Genomic DNA, 22,457 nt, shown 5'->3' with positions numbered 1-22,457 from the left:
ACATGCAATTCAACATGTTTATTTGTAAAATATGTAGCTGTGGGGCCCAGCAATTTATGGGCCGGGCCCACTTATTCATGGGGAGCCCTAAGGCCCAAGCCAAAGAAGGTTATAGTCCAAACTCAATAACGTAAAGCACAAATTGGCCCGGAGAAGCAGCCGAGGACAGTGCAGTCCTCGGCTGGCCCAGAGCTCCACCAAGAAGAGGGGCAAAAACGGTATAAGGACAAACTTGAAAGAAAATCTAAAATATCTAGGAAAGGCTGCCCTTACTACCTTCCCCATCCCTAGCTCTGCACCTAACAGAGCCGTATGCTTTAGCTTTATCAACCACTCCCAACGAATTTGGTCTTGGACTGACGGGACAAGTATCAGCGTTGGAAAGGTCGACCCTACACGTGGACGAAGGAAAGTGAACGCAGGCTAGTATAAAAGAAAAAATAAGTAATATGGAAAAAGGGGGCGGGGAAGACTGGCCAAAAAGGAAGGGCTTCCAGTCCACTTTCAGGAGAAAGACTCCAAGGTTGAAGACACTTTAATCACATATGAACACCAAAAACCCACCGCTGGGTAACCAAGGCCTAGCCTTTCGAACCCACTCTCTACAAATGATATTGTATGGGCCCATTCATGCGCGAACCCAATGCTACTGCGGTTCGTCGCGGACGTGACCCTACAGTAGCCATAGGAATTTGTTTAGTGAGAATTGTAGCCTTATGCTAAATTTGTAGTTAAAATTTGTGCTTAAACTTTGGTCCTCTTAATAATATATTAGCCCCTTATAAACAAAAAGGAGAAGCTGATCCTCTAACTTTCTCAAATTTCATTTCAGTCTTCTAACTTTGTTTTCATTCATTTCAATCCTCTAAGTTTCAGATTTATTCAATTAAGGCCTTTCTGTTAACTTTTATTAAAATTTTTTGAAAAAAAAAATCTAGAAAATATTTTTCAATCATTAACTGAATTTTTTTAATTAAAAAAATTTGAAGAAAAATTTATAATATTAAAAAAAATTAACCACAACATATAATAAAAATTGATGGAAAAGTCTTAATTGAATAAACTTGAAAATTAGAGGATTGAAATGAACAAAAGTAAAGTTAGACGACTGAAATGAAATTTGAAGAAACTTAGAGGGCCATTTTTGCATTTTACCCAAATTTTTTTTCCTTTAACTTGGTAATAGTACAATTATGATCTTTATAATTCAAAAAGAAGAAGAAGAAGAAGAAGAAGAAGAAGAAGATGATGATGAAAGTACAATAGAGTATATATAACAATTTCACATAAAAATATTTTTAAAAATAATTTCTTAATCAATATTTTTATGACAATTTTTAATCACTTTTCTATATATAAATATTATATTATAATAAACTATATATATTGTACTAGTACAATAGTATTAACTTTAAAAAAAAATTGTATTCTTATTATTGATATTATTATTAATATAGAATTAAAGATAATTTTGAAACATACTAGTATTAACCGGTCCACCAAAATATATTTTTTCATGGCTAAACCAATATGGCATTTAGTATGAAATTAACTCCCTTGATTTATTTACCTGAGTAGGTGGAAAATGAATGACTCACTCACTATATATCATATATGGATATTACCAAGTTGTCATATTTCAATAACCATCCAAGAAAATAGTCATTAAAAAGGCCAACAAAGAAATTATTAAATAAAAAAGTAATAAGGTTCATGAATGCATTTAAATTATAAATTAGTGAGAAACCATGCATTGCACTGAAAAGTTCAACACATGACAATAAAAGCAACGAAGAGAACGTTGAAGACCAAACTAAGATGCCTCTTCTTGTCTATATCTCTCGGGAAAGAAGACCATCATGGCCTCATAGTTTTAAAGCTGGAGCCCTCAACACCTTAGTAAGTAAACTATCTCTATTTCTTTGGCATGAAAGCATTTAGTTAAACACAAATAGTAGCACTAAAAAACAGTACAACTGCAGCTTCGAGTTTCGGGAGTAATCAGCAATTGCCCTTACTTATTGGTGCTAGACTGTGACATGTACTGCAATGATCCTACATCTGCTCGCCAGGCAATATGCTTCCATCTTGACTCCCAGTTATCTCACTCACTTGCCTTCGTTCAATACCCACAAATTTTCTACAATATTAACAAGAAAGACAAATATGATGGCCAAGCAAGATCAGCTTTCGCGGTAAATGAAAAAGCAAAATGTTTTGCATGCGTGCACGTGTTCTTAAGCCAATTTAGATTGTTGAAATATAGTGAGTAATATATATACATATATATATATATATATATATATTTATATTGTTGAGATATTGGTTTTTATATTCAAAAATATTATAAACTCAACAAATTTCACAATTTTTTTTTCCACATGTTGAGGTGGCAAACTACAATTAGTGCAACAACCTATTCACATGAGACCACCTATATGACATCAATATTATATACCAATCACAACTTACTACCTCAATCTTTGTTAAAAATATTTGAAATTTATTGTGATTATACTTATTGTTTCACAATCAGACAATGTTACAATAAATGTGATCAATGGATCTCAATAATATCTTAAATAAATATCTACATTACTTTTTTTTGACCAATGACACATCTAAAATTTGTAGTATATCCCTCTACTAAAAAAAAAAAATATAGTATCCCTAGCATTACTCTTCATGCTAACATATATATTACATGTTCTCGATCCAACTTAGACCAAGTTCAAAGGCATGGATGGGCTAAGAGGGCCATTACTCTTAGGAACGGGCTTTTACTTGAAAAGGAAGGCATTATATGGGAAACCTAATCATGAAGGTATTGTAGATTTTTCATGAAGTAGCTTAGTTGTATTGAATGTGAGAATGAAACTCATTTTGAAAGTCTGTTATTCAAGTTGTACATATATGACATTAATGTTTTTAATTTGTTATTCCTTAATTGGATACAGATAGGATTCTCGTATGCTTGTTTATTGGACGGTAGTCACGGTACATTCACTGGGTATCTTTTGAATTGCAAAGGATGGATATCAGTGTATCTTTACCCCAAGAGACCATGTTTTTGAAAAGAAAACGAAGAGTAGTACTAAGAAGGAAAAGGAAATATAGAGAGAACCAAGAAGGAAGAAAGAGTTTGTGAAATTCTCAGTTCTTGATTCATTCAATTCAATAGCATTGATTACAATTGCAGACTTTGGATATATATATTAACTACTGCCAAAGATTGTGGAACTGCCCTAACAATCTATAGCTAAAATTCCTCTGCTGCTGACACGTGGACAAATGCATAGGATGCTGACACTTGGACTCTTATCAATAACAGACTGAACTAACTAATACTACAAGTAGTTCATAGTTCTACTATACTACTACAGGTCATTTAGACTCTGCCTTGGACTCCTTAGACTCCTTTGGCTTTACATCCCTCCTCAAACTGAAGGGAGGAACTCCCATCAGGTTGAAGACAAGAGCTTGGAACTTAGGAGAATAAAGAGCCTTGGTAAATATGTCAGCTAGCTGATCCTGAGTAGAGATAAAGTGAACCTACAAGTCCTTAGCCATAACCTTCTCTCGAATGTAATGATAATCCACCTCAATATGCTTTGTACAAGCATGGAAGACAGGATTTGAAGCCAAAGCCAAAGCAGACACATTATCACACCACAACTTAAGAGGCATAGATAAATAAACACCCAAATCCTTAAGAATTTGCCTAATCCAAGACAACTCAGTAGCTGTTGCAGCTAAAGCCCTATATTCAGCCTCAATAGAGGACCTAGCCACTGTCAATTGTTAGTTGACCATGTGATAGGAGAATTACCCAAAAAGACCACCATACCAGTGATGGATTTTCTATCAAGTGGATCACTAGCCCAATCAGCATCACATTAAGCTGAAAGGGCCAAAGAACCAGGCTGAAAATGAATACCAAGATACCTAAGAATCCTTTTAGTTGCAATCAAATGATGTTGAGTAGGCTGACTCATGAATTGACATGCTTGTTGAACTGAATAGGATAGATCAGGCCTAGTGAAAGTTAAGTACTGCAATGCACCAACCATGCTCTTATAGGAAGTAGGATCAACAAGGACAAAACTATTTTAAGAGTTCACATGCATAGTGGGTGAACAAGGTGTGAGACAAGGCTTGCAATCCATCATGTTAAACTTGGTAAGCAAATTTGTGGCATACTTAGATTGATGCACAAACAAACCCTGAGGAGTGTATTCAATCTGAAGTCCAAGGAAGAATCCAAGTGGACCAAGATCCTTTAAATAAAAAACAGCACTAAGTTTAGTGATAAGCTAATCAATTAAAGAAGGCTCATTCCCAGTGACAATGATATCATCCACATAAAGAAGGAGGTAGACCACACAGGAACCATGATGCAAGATAGCCAAGATGAAACAATTGGGTGGTGAATCTTTCAAACTAGGCCCTCGGTGCTTGTTTCAGTCCATAAATGGCCTTATGAAAAAAGCAAACAAGAGAAGGATTGGCTGGATCAACATATCCAGGAGGTTGAGACATAAAAACCTCTTCATGAAGCACCCTATGAAGGAAAGCATTAGAAACATCTAATTGCTTCAATGACCAATGGTGCTGCACAACCAAAGCTAAAATAATCCTCACAGTTGTAGGTTTCACAACAGGACTAAATGTCTCCTCATAGTCCAACCCATATTGTTGCAAGAACCCTTTGGCCACTAGTCTAGCTTTGTACCTAGCAATAGCTCCATCACTGCCTCTCTTAATCTTATAGACCCATTTACAAGAGACTACATTTTTACCAGCTGGAAGAGGTACCAAAGACTAAGTTTTTTGTTTTAACAGAGAAGCATACTTAGAATCCATAGCTTCAACCCATTGGGAATGCAGTGAAGTAACATTGAAAATAGGAGGTTCAACTTGAGAATAGTCCTTCACAACTGTGGAAGCTTTGGGCTTAAAAATACCATGTTTGGATTTGGTAAGCATGGGGTGTGTATTAGGATTAGAAGTAGACACAGACTGAGTAGGAGGAAGGGAAGACTGAGGCATAGGTTTAGTAGGAGTAACAGGACTGGGAGAAGTGACAAGACTGGACACATCAGAAAGAGCATTAGAAGGTACATCAGACACAACAACAGAAGGCTACAAGGGAGGAAAAACAGCTGACACAACAGATAAAGAATTAGAGGAGGAACTGGGTAAAAGAGTGGATAACCAAAGATCAAAGGAAGGACAAGGAACCTCAGAAGTGATGGAAGAAGAGGGTAAAGTAGCAGGTAAACCTAGAAAATCAGATTCATGAAAGATAACATGTGATGTGATATAAACCTTCTGTGTGTGAGGGTCAAGACAGGTCTATACTTTGGTTAAAGGAGGGTATCCTAAGAAGATACACTGAGTGGACTTAGGTTGAAGTTTATGATTAGTATAAGGCCTAAGGAAAGGGAAGCAAGCACGCCCAAAAGTTTTCAAGGACTGTAGAGAAGGGGGAGAGTGAAACAGCCTTTCCCAAGGAGATTGAAATTGAAGGACAGAGGAGGTAACCCTATTTATTAGATAAGTGGTAGTGCTAAAAGCATAGCACCAATAGGAAGAGGGAAGTCTAGATTGTTGAAGCTTAGAAAGGCCACTCTTAACAATTTGTCTATGTTTCCTCTCAACTACACCATTCTGCTGAGGTGTATAAGGACAAGACAATTGGTGTTAGATGCCATGGTCCAAACAAAAGGACTTAAAATGATTATTGGTGTATTCATCACCACCATTAGTCCTAAGAGTTTTAATTTTAGATCCAAATTGAGTTTCAACAAGAGCTTTAAAGTGCAGAAAAACTATAAACACTTCAGATCTATGTTTAAGATGAAACAACTAGGTAAATCTAGTGAAATCATTAACAAAAATGACATAGATTCTATAGCCAAGTACAAAAGTCACAAGGGCAGGACCCCATACATCAAATGAACAAGTTGTAAAGGAGAGGTACTTGCCATGTCATGTTTTGGAAAAGGAATTCTGTGCATTATAGCACTTATGTAGTATTTACATTGAGAACAAATGTCATTATTAACAGAAATAGTAACATTGAAAAGAAGCTAAAGCAGATTGAAGAAGCTTGGAACAAGGATGACCAAGCCTTTGATGCCACAGTATTACTTGACTGGAGATAGCATGCTTGATTGAAGAGTTGGAGTTGAAAGCAAGAGATGAAGGGAAACCAGGATCTGTTGTAAGTGAAGAAGAAAGAGGGATTGGATAGACTTCATCTTCACTCAGGCCTTGATAAAGAACCTTCACCATAGGTAAATCCATAATTAAGAACTGATTGGCATCAAAATAACAGAAGACATTGTTTCGTAAACACAATTTATGGACAGATAACAAGTTGGAAGCTAAAGTAGGAACCCTAAGAATGTTATCTAAGCAAAAATGATGAGAAGGAGTGATAAGCTTACCATTTCCAACATGTGTCACAGGAAATTCTTGCCCATTTACAATAGTTTCAGTCTCATTACCATTTGTAGCTTGAGAGAGCAAAGAAAGTTGAGAGAGGTAAGGAGTTACATGGTCAGAACACCCTGTATCAATGAGCCAATTAGATGTAGATGTTGAAGCAGAATTTGCAGCTGCTACCATTGAGCTAGCTGCCATAGAGGCTAACTTGGTTGGAGCATGTTTGCCTTAATAAGCAAAGTCCATGCGATGATAACAATCCAAGGAAATGTGACCATTCTTGCCACAAATTTGATAAGAAGGCCTGGAATTAGGAAAATTCTGCCCTGGAACTTGAGTAGTAGGAGTACCAGAACCATGCTTGACTTGAAAATTGGATTGAGGTCCAGAAAATTGAGAAGGATTAGAGGCATTTCTAGAGAAAGAACCATTATGAAACCCAAAGGTAGGATGACTAGAAGATTTACCATTATTGAACCCAAAATTGGGACCAAAATTGTTAAATCCTTTTCCATGACCTCTTGGATTGCCATTTCTACCTCTACCCCTATTGTTGTTCTGATTAAACCCACTTTGAAGCAGCATAGCCATATGTTAGGACATATGTGATTCAATGATAGGAACATATGTCAATCTTTTATGTAAATGGCTAATCCTTTGACAAAACACACTTTATTTGTAATTGGGTAGATCTAGGATGTGTTTGATGCTTCAAGAAATAAGGTTTCAAGTTCAAGTGTAAAAACCATGCAAGTTTGTCCAAGAATTAAGTGAAGAAAGAATTTTTCATTAAAACTAGGTAGCTAGCATATATCGAGGTTTAAAAGTTGCTGAAGCCCGTGGCTTGATAGCTAACTCGATAGATGACTATCTATCGAGGTTTATAAAACTTAGTTTTTTAGGATTGTTTCCCATCTAATCCGTGAATGTATGTTTGGGCTTTCTTTTCTCACAACTTTAAACATATATAAGGATTATTTTAAGGGCCGTAAAAGGGTGACAAAAGTTGCACAAGAGCACAATTGCACAAGTGTGAAGAAAAGTGTAACTGGAAACCTAGTTTGCCCTAGTTCTTCATTCTCTTTAAGAAGCTGCTATGTTTTGTACACCGTAGAGTTTTGTGACCAAGTAACTTCATGATCTTCATTATATGATGAACTGAAGAATTTTGCAGCTAACATCCTTCTCAAGTTGGTGATCAAGTAGCGTATTGGGATCCACGCAATTGGTTAGTCACCTACTGGGAGTCGTGCATTGAAAGGAGAGATTGTCACTACAAAACAAATCCAATTGGGTATTGGGGTAAGAGTTCAACTGTAGGTTGGTATAAGGTACTGAGATTCCTTTACTTGTAATCGCTTGTTTTAATAATTTACTTGTAATCGCTTATTTTGATACTAGTGGATTCTTGGGAGTGGTGACCTTAAAATCACTCAGTTGGGTTTTTTGTCGTGTAGGTTTTTCCTATTCGTAAACAAATGACTGTGTCAATTTAATTTCCGCTGCACACTTAGTTTAATTGGTGATTTGTTTGTGCTGCCACGTATATTGCATGTTAATTTGATTAATTAATAAACTTGGCTGATTAATCAATTAATTCATTACAAGGGGTCAATATGTGTTTGGCCTATCACCATAGTTGTATCTCTAGATTCAGACTTTTTCCTAATAGCTCTCTCTTCAGCATTCAATAAGGTATTTCATTCTTCTAATGTAAACACATCATTACGACTTCTTATGGCAGAGCAAAAAGCATCATATTCACGAGGTAAAACTTCTAAAACTAAATGTATAAGTTCTTCTTCATCAATGAAAAAAGCTACAAAACTTCGTTTATCCCTAGCTTCTTTAAATCTTTGAAAGAAGGTATCAATACTCTCAGGACCTTTCTTTATGCTAAGCAATTCATTCCTTAAACTCAAAACATGAGATCAAGAAACAAAAGCAAACCTCTTTTCACGCACTTGCCAAACTCCTTTAGCAGATTTTTGACCCACAATGATGGCAAGAGCTGAAGGAGATAGAGTACAGTAGATAAAGGTGAATAAGGCCTGCTCTCTGTTTTTCCAATTGACAAACTCAGGATTAGGTTCCCTCGTAAAACTTCCAGAACTATCTCTCAGAAATGGAGCAGGAGCTTCACATGACTCATCCACAAAACCAATCATGGAGTAAGCTTCAAGAATCACAACAATCTGATGCTTGCACACCATATAGTTGGTAAAGTCAAGCTTGATTGTCATCATGCTCGCCATGTTTGATAGGAGTAGCAACGAAGGATTCACTATAGGAGCTATGGAAGTAGTTGTAGTGGAAGGAGTGGTTGAAGAAGTAGAGCTTGGAGCTGAAGCCATTAATGGAGCTCTGATACCATGAAAAGAAAACGAAGAGCAGTACTAACAAGGAAAAGGAAATACAGAGAGAACCAAGAAGGAAGAAAGAGTTTGTGAAATTCTCAGTTCTTGATTCATTCAATTCAATAGCATTGATTATAGTTACAGACTTTCGATATATATATTTACTACTGCCGAAGATTGTGGAACTGCCCTAACAACCTATAGCTGAAATTCCTTTGATGATGACATGTGGACAGATGCATAGGATGTTGACACTTGGACTCTTGTCAGTAACTGACTGGACTAACTAATACTACATGTAGTTCATAGTTCTGCTATACTGCTACAGGTCGTTTAGACTCTGCCTTGGACTCCTTAGACTCCTCTGGCTTTACAGTTTTTTGGGCTGCACCGCTATTGATATGAAGGATGGTATGGTCCAACTTATGAAGTGGAGCTCCAATTTGTTACAAGTTGGGCTCTCGAAATTCAATCCTCTTACATATGGGGTGTCAAGAATGTCCGTTCTTCAAAGCATGTGTTATGGATACTTTACATTCTCATCCCTTGCGTCTATAGCTCTTCTCATATATGGCATAGTTCCTCAAGTGTGTCTCTTGAATGGCATTCCTTTGTACCCTAAGGTAAACTATATATCGTAACAAAGTTCTAATCTATATATATAAGTCCTTTGACACATTAATGGTTGTTTTAAAATTATATTATTAGGGCTTGTGATGTAATTTTACAAGTATATCTGTCACACCAAAAACATCCTAATAGTAATGGTAACTAGGGTTGCCAATGGATTATTATTTTTGAAGTGCTTACAATGAATTTATAGCGCCTCCAAAGAAACCCTAATGCTGTAAAAAATAAATAATTTGCAATGATTTTATGGTGCCTCCAAAGAAACACTAATCTGGTAAGTTGAAATTTTTTAATATACCTATACCATAAGTGATAGGCCTTTAGACTAGAGACCAATAGCCACTACCACACATGGATGTGGCTTGATGGTAGAAGTTATTGTTCCAGCACTAAAAGAGGAGCGGATCGAACAATAGCCTTAGCAAGGACTATGTGGTACACATGATATTATTCATTGTCGTCATGTGGTGCAGGGTCGATGAGGCCATACTGGAGACCACATTTTTTTATTAAAAAAAAAAAAAAAAAAAAAGACCAGTAGGCAATAGCCACTATCTCTATGATTATCCAGAAGGGATAAATTGTTTAATCTTGTCCCGTACGGTATGAGTCATCAAGTGTGCCTCTTGAATCTAACATACTTTTTTTAATTGTTATTACAGGTTTCAGACCCATGGTTTGCTGTGTTTGTAACAATTTACATGTCCTGCCTTTTCCAGCACTTATATGAGGTCCTCTCAAGTGATGGCTCAATTAAGGATTGGTGGAATGAGCAAAGAATATACATAATAAGGTCAATTTCGGGGTGCTTATTTGGATTTTTGGACGCCATCATGAAGTGTTTAAGCAAAAAGAATGTGAATTTAAGCTTAACAAATAAAGCTGTTGACAAAGAAAAGCTTGAGAAATATGAAAAAGGTAAATTTGATTTCGAAGGGGCTGCCATGTTCATGGTCCCCTGTTTATATTGGTCATATTAAATATTGTTTGCTTCTTCTGTGGAGTAAGAAGAGTGACAATTGAGAAGAATTTGGAGGAGATGTTTGGACAAGTTTTCCTTTCATTCTTCTTTCTAATTCTCAGTTATCCGATTCTGGAAGGGATGGTGTCGAAATGTAAGGGGAAATAGTAAGTTATTCGAAACACTTTCTTCGGGAGATTTTAGAATGTGGAGAAAAGTAGTTCAAGGTCTCTGGTACAAACCATTTTACAATGTAAAATCTGTATTCCATGTTGGAAATAATTGTAGGAAATAATTTAATTTTGTGATTAAGTAAATAGGAACATAAAAATATTTAAAAACAATACTTATAAATAGATTTTTTATACAAGTTCAACAAATGGATTTCTGTAAAACAAATAAAAATACTCACTGACTACAACAATGCTAGTATTCGATACTATCTCATTAAGATAGATTTTTTCCCTCAAAATTGGGTCTTCAAATCTTTTAGTCTTCTGTCTATCTTGATACATTAGCAATTGTTGGGTGCACATGCACCATAGTCCAGCCCATGAAGAATAAAAGCCCAAGTGATTTAGACTCCTATATCAAGTTGAAATAAGAGATCATGGTCAGTTTGTACTTTGTGTGTTTCTAGGAGTCCGACAGCATCTAATCACTACTCTTTAATGAGTTTGCGATAGGCTAGAATAGCAAGGAGTCCTAATTCCTTGCAAGTACCATACGTATTGATTTAAGAGTGTGAGGGCATGCTTTTATATAAAAGGCATGCGTGTGGCGCTAAAATGTGGTACACACAACTAGATTGAGAGAGCAGCCAAAAGCAAGCCGCTTAGAGAAAGAAGACAGTCAAGAGAGAGCTGTGCAGGGAGAAGAAAAATAAAAAAGGAGAGAGTAAAGTGTTGTCACATTTGAGAAAGATAATCAGTGTGTGTGAGAGCAAAGAAAACAAGAGAGATTTTTTTCTTAGCCATGAGACATACACAAAAAATTATTGTAATTGATTTGATAATAGTGAAATTATTTGGAATTTGTCTTGTGATTTTTCCCTTTAAAGAGAAAGGGTTTTTCACGTAAATTTTTTGTTCTTGTGTGTGATTGTTATTTTGGATTGCTAATATTGTCGATAATATTATTTGGGATCCTACAGCAATAAACAAAAAGAAACACAAACAATATTAATCTAAATGCTTAGCAAACAAAATTGTGTATCTTTATTTCTCATAGACTCTATGCTTGAGAATTAATTATAGGAAGAAAAAAACTATCTAGAATGAAAATTAACGACGGAAAAAAAAAAAAAAAATCTAGAATGAATGAGAGACGAAATATTTATAGACACACAAGTAGCTCAACCCAATCTGACTTGACTTGGTGTGGGTAGGCGGAAAGCATATAAACTCATAAAATGTCTAATTCCTCTTCAATGTGGTACTTAAGGATTTCACCAATTAAAATCATGTTCAAATGGGAATTATATATATAGTAGTCAATTTGGCCAAGTGACCACATGACCTTAATTTCCTGACAAAGGAGTACTCGCTGCAAAAAACATGTGGGTCCCAGTTTTACCTTAGCTCAAAGTTAGCCACCTAAACACTTGCAAACCACATTTATCTAACAATCCTCCACATTGAATGAAAATTGAGAAAACACAATACAAATGTTTATGCAGACAGAAAGAGTAGAAGAAAGGTCATTGTATCAAGATATATAGCTTTTAGCCTTGAACCTTCCTCCATGAAAGATAATCAAATATATTGGCTAATAAGTGAACATGATGTCTTGAAGTGTTCAATCATTTGTGTATACTAAGATAATAAAATTCACACAACTTTTTTTAACACAGTTCATTCTTTATGATTGTGTTCAATTTGACCTTGACCAACTTTTGATTTTTCATGAAGTGCTATAGAGGATTTAGTTGTGAAACTTTGATAGAATTGGCCAAATTCGCACTTATATAGGTGAATTCTTATTAAGAGTATTTTACTATACTCCACTTGGATTTCCAAGATATAAGAATCATTAAAATCAATGGACAATGGATAGGAGATGCTATCTCCATAGTGATAAAACTAGTCTCTACAGTTCCTTTGAACCTAGATCTTGGGATCTCTAATCAGTTAGATAGGGTTGCCATCATGGAACTTTTAGGTCATAGGCTTTAAACCCATTCCTTTTGATGAGCATATTTACTTGTTCTCTACTCAAATCTTTGGTTAAAGGATGATCCTCTATATTATCTTTTGACTTTATTTAGTTAATGGAGACAATTCCATTTGAGAGCAATTGTCTCATGATTTATGTCTATGAAATATATGTTGAGACTTACCATTGTACGTACAACTTTGTGATCTACCAATTGCTGATTTGCTATAACAATGTATACAAATGTGAGACGCAAGTTTCATCCACATTGGCATATCATCCAAAAAATGATGAAGCCACTCTACATCTTTACTTGCTTTATCCAATAAGATAAATTTTAATTCCGTTGTGAACTTGGCAATACATGCTTGTTTAGAAGATTTCCAAAATATAGTTGTACAAACAAGTGCAAAGGCATAACCCCTCTGACATGTGTGACGGTAATAATTGATAGATTACCTATTGTCCAAAAAGTTTAAGATGTTAGGAAATGATGAATCTCTTCATTTAATTATAATTCTAACACTGCCTTCACGTATGGGGCTAAAACCCCTCCTTAATAAGTGAGGTCCAATACATGAGAGTATCACTGAGATATTGCACTTGAAAGGGAGGGGAAAATCGTGTAGCACTTATCTTGCAAAATTAGTTCCTCCTAATTTGAAGGGGATATCGTCAAGCCCCTTTTTTGTAGTGTAGCTAATCCGTCATACATTAATGTGTTTTAGGCCCTTTGCACCCGTTGTGGATGGATTTGTATAATTTATTTGGCAAAACGCCCAAAAAAAAAAAAGACTTTTAACTTGAAAAATAATGAAATAGTATTTTTAATTAGAATTTTGATATTTTCATGACATCTTATCTATTTTAACTATGATTTTGTTTTGTGAACTGTTATTTTAAATAGAATTTCATGATCTTTAAAATGAAAAAAATTTATCTTGATCGAAAGATTGGATTTTTTTGTCAAATATTTTACTAGTCCTGGTTAGGGTTAGTCGATGTTGGTCAAACTTAGCAAAAATGGCAAATTCGAGATTTTGAACTCTTGGATTATTAAAATAATTTATACAATCTCTGATTGGGATAAATAAAATTTTTCTATGTAATTTCTTATATATATGTGTGTGTGTGTGTGTGTGTGTGTATATTTTCAAGTTTAAAAACACATTTTTTTTTTTTCTTTATAGGGCTTAAATCAGTATTTTGACATGTCAATCAAGGCTGAACAAAATACGATATCAACAAGGCCGGCTCAATCCAGCTAATTGGGGGCCAAAGGCAATAATTTTATTTGGGCCTTTGTATTTAAATATCAATTAAATAAACATTGGCTTACAAAAATTATACCATCACTATAATTGTATTTCCCCAAAATGTTTATGATTTTCAATTGAGTTGAGTTTTTGTTGGTATAATATTTTGGAGTTAAGAAAAATAGTAAACGACCATTTTTTTTTAAACCACTTATTATCATATAATCTTGAAAAATGCTAAAATTAATACAAACCTTACTACATAAAAATTTTTCTAAAAAAAAAAATTACTACATAAAACACATAAATAGATGTAATAATAAATGTGATTTGATGTGGTAATGGATGTTATTGGTGAGTTTCAACCACTTAATAACGAATGTTTAATTGTTTTTTCTTTGATTGGTGGCGCAAAAAATTTGTAATATCTTTAACATCATTCTATAATTTTAGGCATTTTTATAATAAAATGGAGCCTTTTTTTAGGGAAAAATATTTTAAAAATTGGAGCCTAACTTGCCTAAGCCTTGAGCTACCCTTTGAGTATCAACAAAGGTATGACATCTGTGCTAAAATAATCATGTGTTAATCCAGTGTTGCATCAAGTACTTGTACTTGAATATAAACCTTACCCGTTACTTTATAGGATAAATACTAATACACACAGTTTATTGCACACTTTGCATTGAAATCACTAAATAATCATTCCATTCTAAATTTTTATTAGATTCAAGAATGAGATGTATTTCCAGAAAAAAGAAGAAGAAAAGAATGAGATGTAAAAAAAAGTGTTGTTTATCCAGTATTTTTAAAATTTTTTATTGAAGACTTAACTTGAGGAGAAAATAAATAAATAAAATCCAGAAATCCATGACCTAAGAGAAAAAATTGGGGGTGGTTGAGAGGTGAGGGATAACTAATAGCTATGAGACACCTGTCAGGTGTAGGCAGTAATACCTACAAAACCTCTCATGGCCATTATTTATGTCAATGTGGGAAGAGTTCACATGTGGTGCATCGACATTTCTTTATTGATACAGCACAGGGGAAATATACCCTCGCATCAAAATCCTTATGCTTTTTAAACTTTTTTTTTTTTTTTTGATAATACACAAACATACAATAACACGCTAACTCCAAAACTGCTAGCCTATGCTTTTTAAACTAAAACCAAAGTGTACGCAATAAGACCATGTGTGCTCTTCATAAGCCACAGTTCCTGTTGACTGAAGAGAAGTACCAATTTATACATTTCAGTTCATTTTGATAAATAAAATTTTATACTAAGAGTCTGTTTATATACCGCTTATTGCTGAAAACTAAAAATTGAAAACATTGTAGCAAAATAATTTTTAAATATATGAATAGTGCTGTGGGACCTAGTTTTAAATAAAAATTTGTTGAAATCCATACTTACGGGTCCTGTGAACAGTGCACAGGACCTACACAAAAAACGCTAGCACAAGCACAAACGCTAACACGTTTGTATCCAAACGGCCACTAAAAAGGAAAATAGGGGAACAACCCTAATACATAGGATGTATACAAGATATACACCGATGAATTATCATGTAAAATTTTATATTTCTAGTTCTATCCCCTTTTCTTGGTCAAATGATGTTGCGGATTGATGATGCTGAAAAATCAACAATAAGTCACATGGCTTTCATGTTCTTGAAATAATACCTGCACAACAAAAAGAAAAGACCTAATAGAGAGTACCGGTGTGATGTTGGCCAAATACCCTCCGAAGGTCAAGTTAGAACTTCTCACAACTCTAGAGTGCCAGAACTAGGTCGAATTATGCGTACCTTGGTTAGTGAGGGTTTTGAGGCTTTTATAGTAGTAGAGGGTTGACATCACTTCCTTGGTTTAGAAGTCTTTTCCTTATAGGAGCCCTCATGAGCGTATTTTGCGGAATTCTTTCCTTATAGGATTCTTTTTTGATTAACACTGAGTGTGGGGCACAATATATTTCCTTATACATGCATGTGTGGAGAAAGTGATTGTCAAGCCAAAATCATCAATCTTGTGCATCCCCTACTGTTGTCATGTGTTAATGGATACAGGATTGACGGGTTTGTTTGGAACGTCGGTCTACGCCTTTCCATCAGTGAGTGTTTGTATTTACAATTTTATCCTTATTAGCTACCCCCACTCTATAGCTTCGTCAGCTTAAGCTGACAGGTTATGGAGATGAACTTTATTTACTAATTTTCTTTTGCTCAGGAGAAAGGGAAAATCATTTATGGGCAACTCCTCGAGTAGCCTTTATTTAATGCTTGGACACGTGGCATAACTCAATTGGCTTTGCATCTGGACGAGGGCGTCGCCTCATCTTCTGTGCATATATTCCCTTATATATACCTCACCTCCCCCCTCATTTTCCTCTATTTTACTGCTATTGATTATTAGAGCGAACTTGTCATTTTGGGAACTTTGCCCACGTCATCTTGCTTTGGCTAAGACCGTCATCTTTCATGAGTCCATCAATTTTACTCGGTAAGTCACCGTTGCTCTTATTACCTCTTGTTTTTTACTTTTATCCTTCTCTTTTGATTGTGAAAAAATATATTTTTTAGAATGGCCGTCAACTTAGATTCTTTGAATACTTTCGTCGCTTGTAGGTAGTCAGATGTCTAGAGAAGTGACGAATGAACAGTTGTTAGTTCGCGATGGAGCTGGCTATGACGAGGTCTTCCCATCAGGTCACAAGCTCGAGGAGGGCTTCTCTTAGTCATCAGAGAGGGAAATGTCAGCCCAATCTTTTGATGAGGAAGTGGAAAGTTATAAAGGAGAAGATGAGGGAGTGATGAGTGATGAGGAAGATGAGGGGGAAGAGAGAGAGAGAGAGAGTCACGGGGATAATAATGACGGTGATGAGGAGGCTTTAGATAGCACCTCGGGAGCCCCCGAAGATGACCATCCTTTCATCCTTCCCAAGATATGGACTGTTAATGACTTTTTGTCGACGATGTTGGACAAAGTCTTCAAAACCTTATGAGACTGTTACCAGATTTCGGACGACATCCCAATCTATCTCCCTGGGAAGTTTGAGAAATGCTACTTGGGGAAGACCGTGGACGTTGGCATGTATGATGCCATGTTTGTGGTAGGATTGAGGTTGCCGTTGATGGCGCTTCACCATTAGCTGGCCAATTTTTTTGGTTTATTCGTTAGCCAAATTGCCCCCAACGCTTGGAGGATATTCATTGGGGTTGAGATTTTGTGTGGTTGTCTAAGTGGTGGGAACCGTTAGTTAACCATTGACAAGTTCTTTTGGTGCCATTGACCCCAACATATAGTCTCGTCTCAGGGGATATACCACTTTGCAGCGAGGAAGAAGGGGTTGAAGTTGGTATCTGATATGCTTGACTCTAATAGGAATTGGAAGGGTAGGTATTTCTTTGTAAAAGGGACGAACTAGATGTGTCGTCAAGAAGAATGGGAGGCGATGCCCTACGGTTTTGACAACACTTGGGCTTTTACCAAGGATTTAGGTTAATCCTGTCTGTTCTTTTCCTTTGTTTGTTTGTTTCAAACTTCTAACATCGTCTCCTTCCCTTATTTTCAGCTAGCATTTGTCCACGTATCACAGAGGAGTAAGAAGCCTTCATCCGTCGAGTAACAGAGATCCCATTGGAGGAGCGAAAGTGTTGGGATCTTATTACACTTAACACTTTACACCTTTACTACGGAGGTCCGGAGTTGATGCCGGTAGCTTGTAAGCTAAACACCTATTCCCGGCGGCGTAAGTATCCCTTAATTTCTCCCGTCGTCTTTGTACTCGTTTTCTTTTTGGTCGTCACTTGTGCAAATACTCTTCATTTGTCTTTGTAGAAATGGAGGCAGCTAGATAGAGGGTGAGGGCAGCTGTTGCTCGTAAGAAAGAGGAAGAGAAGAAAGCTAAGGTGGGGGAGTCCTCATTAGCCCTTAAGGCTGTCAGTAAGGGGCGATTGAGAGGAAAGGTGACGGGAAGGACGACCGTTCGTCAAAAAAGGCGTCCGTCACTCTTGGAGAGAAGCTTCCTAAGAAGCCGTCACCTCCAAAGCACCGGGCTGGCAAGGGGCTGATGAAGACGCCCGACCTCGTCACTTAAGATTCTGAGCGTCGTCTCCTTACCCACAAGGATTATGCTATCGAGATGTTTGAATCCATTATCAAAGATAATGACGAGGATCCTTGTGTTAGCCAGGCGACAGGGGAGCTGGGGGATTCAGGCCTCTTTGACCTTGCTCGGGTAAGTTTCTTCCATTCCTTCTTTTACTCATTCATTTTCATGCTAACCAGTTAACGGTTGCTCTGTCTTGTAGGCATTGGTTTGTATGAAGGCTTTATAGGTCAAGGGCGTTGCCAACGAAGGGGTGATTGCCTGTTGAAGGAGGAGGGTTATCAGCGAAAAGAAGATCAAGAAGCCAAGGAGACGGCAGAGAAGGAGTTGGCAACTCTCTTGGGCCAGGTGGAAACAGTTAAGGCCAACGCTGTAAAAGAGTTTAAGGAGTCACAGACATTCATTGATTCCTGGACTGAATATTATGGTGTGGGGTTTAAGGATTGCCTTAAACAGGTCAAATCCAATTACCCTCACCTAGGCTTGGCGAAGGTCTTAATGGTTGACCCCTTGCCAACAACACTTGTGGGCGACGCTATTCCTGAAGAGACCGACGACTCCACTGAGTCAGAGTAGGATACTTAAGATGACAGCGTTGTCCTTGCTCAGCCTGCCTTGAATCCTCCTGTCGTTCCTATAACTCCATCGGCCAATCCTCCAGTTGCTGACGACCCTTTAGCTCGGGATGCCCCAGATCTTCCTCCACAGGGTGACGAGGCCCCACAAGACCCCCCTGCTTCATGAACTTAGCATTTTTCTTTCCTTTTTATTGTAAATGTAGTCTAATTTCGGATAGTGCCCTTTTTATTTTTTCTTAGGCTCTGTTTGTAAAAACTTCATTTTATTTATGGTATTTCATATCCGTCTCTTTCAGTATGTTTATTGTTGTGTGTATGTTCATCTTCTTGCTCTTATGAATCCGTCTACTCTATTGATCATGTCAACTTTAATAAGATGAATTTGTAAACTGGGGGATTACCTCGTCAGCTTTGTTGACTGAGTTATGAACCCTTCTTTGTGGGCCTGTCCACCTTAATTATGGATTAAGCCATCTTTGTGGAATGAATTTGTCTTCTTTTTTGGACTTTATAAGTCCGTTTACATCAATTATGGATTCGTCAACCTTGTGGATAAACTCCTGAACCTATCTATATGTGGAATGAACCCGTCCACTTACGATTTCTTATATTAGTGGACTTTATGATAATAACTTATAATTATGGGATGAGCTTGTCTATTATATGGACTTACTAGAGAACTTGTCCTCTTCACGGACTAATAATAATTCATCCTTTTGGAATGAACTCATCTATTTTATAAACTCGTCCACTTTATGGGCCATCAAGCTTGTCCACTTTATGGATTTGATGAACTCATCCATTTTATGGACTTGATAATAAACTTGTCCACCTTATGGATTGATGCACTCATCCACTTTATGGACTTAGTAATAAACTCATCCATTTTATGGGCTAATGAACTCGTCCACTTTATGAACTCATCCATTTTATGGACTTGATACTAAACTTGTCCAATTTATGGACTGATGAACTCTTCCACTTTATAGACTTAGTCATAAACTCGTCCATTTTATGGACTAATGAACTCATCCACTTTAGGGACTTAGTAATAAACTCGTCCACTTTATGAACTCGTCCATTTTATGGACTTGATACTTAACTTTTCCAATTTATGGAGTGATGAACTCGTCCACTTTATGGACTTAGTAATAAACTCATCCACTTTATGGACTTTTAAACTTGTCCACTTTAGGGACTTAGTAATAAACTCGTCCACTTTATAAACTTGTCCATTTTATGGACTTGATACTAAACTTGTCCAATTTATGGACTGATGAACTCGTCCACTTTATGGACTTTATAATATTTTGTAGAATAACACATTAGTCATATCTGAATAAAACTCCTCTTATTATGATAAACCATGCATTTGTAGAAAAGTAGTTCTCTAAAAAAAAAACCCGCCCTTTGGGCTTAAAAAGTATTTGTAGCAAAAATTAACTAAGGTAAACCATAAAACTGAGGAGTGTAGCTAAAATTAATTAAAGTAAACCGAAGACGAAAAGTGTTGCTCTCCATGTTATCATCTCTACTGGTAGTACTTTCGTAGGTGCTTGGTGTTCCACGGATGGTGCAACATCTGTTCGTCTAGTGTCTCTAGATTGTAGGTGCCTTTCCTCTACCATGACGTGATTTTGTAAGGTCCCTCCTAATTAGGGCCGAACTTTCCTTGGGCGGAGTCTCTAGCGGCACCCATTGCCCTTCTCAAGACAAGGTCTCCCACCTTGAAGTCTCTTTGTTTGACCCGAGAGTTGTAGTGCTTGGCCATGAGGTCCTGGTATCGTGCGAGTCTCTGCTTTGCCATTGCCCTGATTTCGTCCAGTAGGTTAAGCTATAGACGCCTTGCTTTGTCATTTTTCTTTTCATCGTGATTATCCACCTTGTAGCTTATGAGCTTGACCTCTGCTGGAATAATCATTTCGCTCCCATATGCTAGCTGAAACAGTGTTTCCCCTGTAGGTGTTTTGGCCGTTATCTTGTATGTCCATAGTACGCTTGGAAGCTCTTTACGCCATATACCCTTTGCCCCCTCGAGTCGAGTCTTGATAATTTTAAGCAAGGATCAGTTTGTGACTTCAACCTGTCTGTTGGCTTGAGGGTGGGCAGGAGAGGAGTAGTGGTTCTTAATTCCCAACTACGAGTAAAAGTCCCAAAAGGAGTTGTTTTCGAATTGCATCCGTTATCTAAGACTAGGACTCTAGGGATCCCGTATCTACAGATGATGTACCTCCAAATGAAGCTCCACATGTTCTTCTCTATGATGGTGGCCAAGGATTTGGCTTCTACCCACTTCGTGAAGTAGTCTATACCTACTATGAGGAATTTCAATTGTCGTGCTGCTATTGGAAATGGGCCCATGATGTCTAATCCCTACTGAGCAAATGGCCATTGAGTCATCAGTGGAATTTGTTAGGTTCTAAAAGTATTAGAAAAATTGGCAAGTAGTGAACACAAACTTGTCTAGATATAGATCCTAGAGTTTATAGGTATTATTAGACAATGCTTAAGGTGATTCAAGTCACGATTCAAGAACATACAAGCTGCAGGAAGAAGATTTCATAATCTGCCTGGTTCGATCGGTCGAAAGACAAGCTTGACCAATCGAAAGTCGTATTTGTAGGATTTTAATTAAGCCCAAACAGCAGTTCAAGCCCATTAAGGATTAGAGTTTCTAATCTACTTTTCCCAGTATATAAAGAAAACCCTAAGCACGTTTTATAAGGCTTTTTAGAGAGAGAAGAGTGTGCCTCTTTTGTATTTTTAGGGTTTTGTACCCAAAAAGCTCTCACATGTCTTCTACCGGTGTTATTCCTTGAAAAATCTCAAGATTTGATATTGTAGAAATTGTTGCCTTCTCTAGTCATCAAAGGTGTTGATGATCTAAGCTTTCAAGGGTGGTCTTGGAGTCACAAATAGGAGAGTTTGTGTTGCTAAACCTTTGAGTGGGATCTCAAAGTCACAAACGTGGGTGTTTGTGTTTTGCAAAGGCCAAAGAAAGAACTGGTCCGTGGACTCAGAGCTATCATGGGGGTCATGGTAGTAAGTTTTCTAATTGAGGTAGCAATAGAATGTTAGTGGTCTAAGTTGCTATTTTGTAAACTTCAATTCTTTCATAGTGGGTTTGCTATTTTGTAAACTTCAATTCTTTGTGTTCTTTATTTTCTGCATTTTACATTGATATGTTTATATTTGTGTTAACCTATATCTGATAATTTGACTAAGTAATCACTTGGCTAATTACCTAGGTTAATCTGATTGTGTTTTAAGGGGTCTAAAAACAAATAAGTGGTATCAGAGCAGGTAGCTCTTTTGTTTTAGATCTTTTGATATAAAAGTTGATCATTGACCCCTGTTGTCATGGATAATTTGAAGTGTCTTTCTGATTATGTTTTTGCTCATGCTTCTGTTGATCTTATTGATGCCTGTGAAACTCTCTGTAAGGAATTATTGAAATCTATGAAAATTGCTAAGAAATTCTAGGAAGAGTTAAAATTGGCTAATCTTGAAAAAGAGGAATTGGTTGTTAGATTAGATGAATCTAATAAAAAGAATGAATTTTTGAGAAATCAAATTTCCTCTCAAGATAAGAATATGAAAAGCTTGGAACAAGAGTTAGTTGAATCTAAAGCTAAAATTGAAAATTTGACTAGTACCAAGCCCGCTGTTGATAATAGAAGTGTTTTTGTTTCTCTTAAGCCTAAAACTGAGAAAGTTTATATCCCTCCTTTTAAGAGGAATAATAAAGAAAAGGCTTATTTTACTAGATTAGACAAAGGTAAAAGTTCTAATGTAGACATTGAAGTTTCTAAACCTATGTCTAAACCTATGTCTAAACCTACTATTAGAGAGCATGATAAATCTGTTTTTGTGCCTACTTGTCACCTTTGTGGTGTTGTTGGTCATACTAGACCAAATTGTTTTTTGTTGAGGCAAAAACCGAAATTTGAGACTAGATTT

The 22,457-nt window shown here is 36.5% G+C and overlaps 1 pseudogene; it reads left to right on the top strand.

Annotated features, from left to right (window-relative positions):
• Positions 1-1,614: 1,614 nt before the first annotated feature.
• On the top strand, positions 1,615-18,495 carry LOC126690182 (cellulose synthase-like protein G2; annotated as a pseudogene).
• The last annotated feature ends 3,962 nt before the right edge of the window (positions 18,496-22,457 follow it).

The sequence above is a fragment of the Quercus robur genome, chromosome 6 (assembly GCF_932294415.1).
Source record: "Quercus robur chromosome 6, dhQueRobu3.1, whole genome shotgun sequence".
Lineage (NCBI taxonomy): Eukaryota > Viridiplantae > Streptophyta > Magnoliopsida > Fagales > Fagaceae > Quercus > Quercus robur.
Note: the sequence above shows the minus strand (reverse complement) of the source record. Positions and strands in the feature narration are given on the sequence as shown.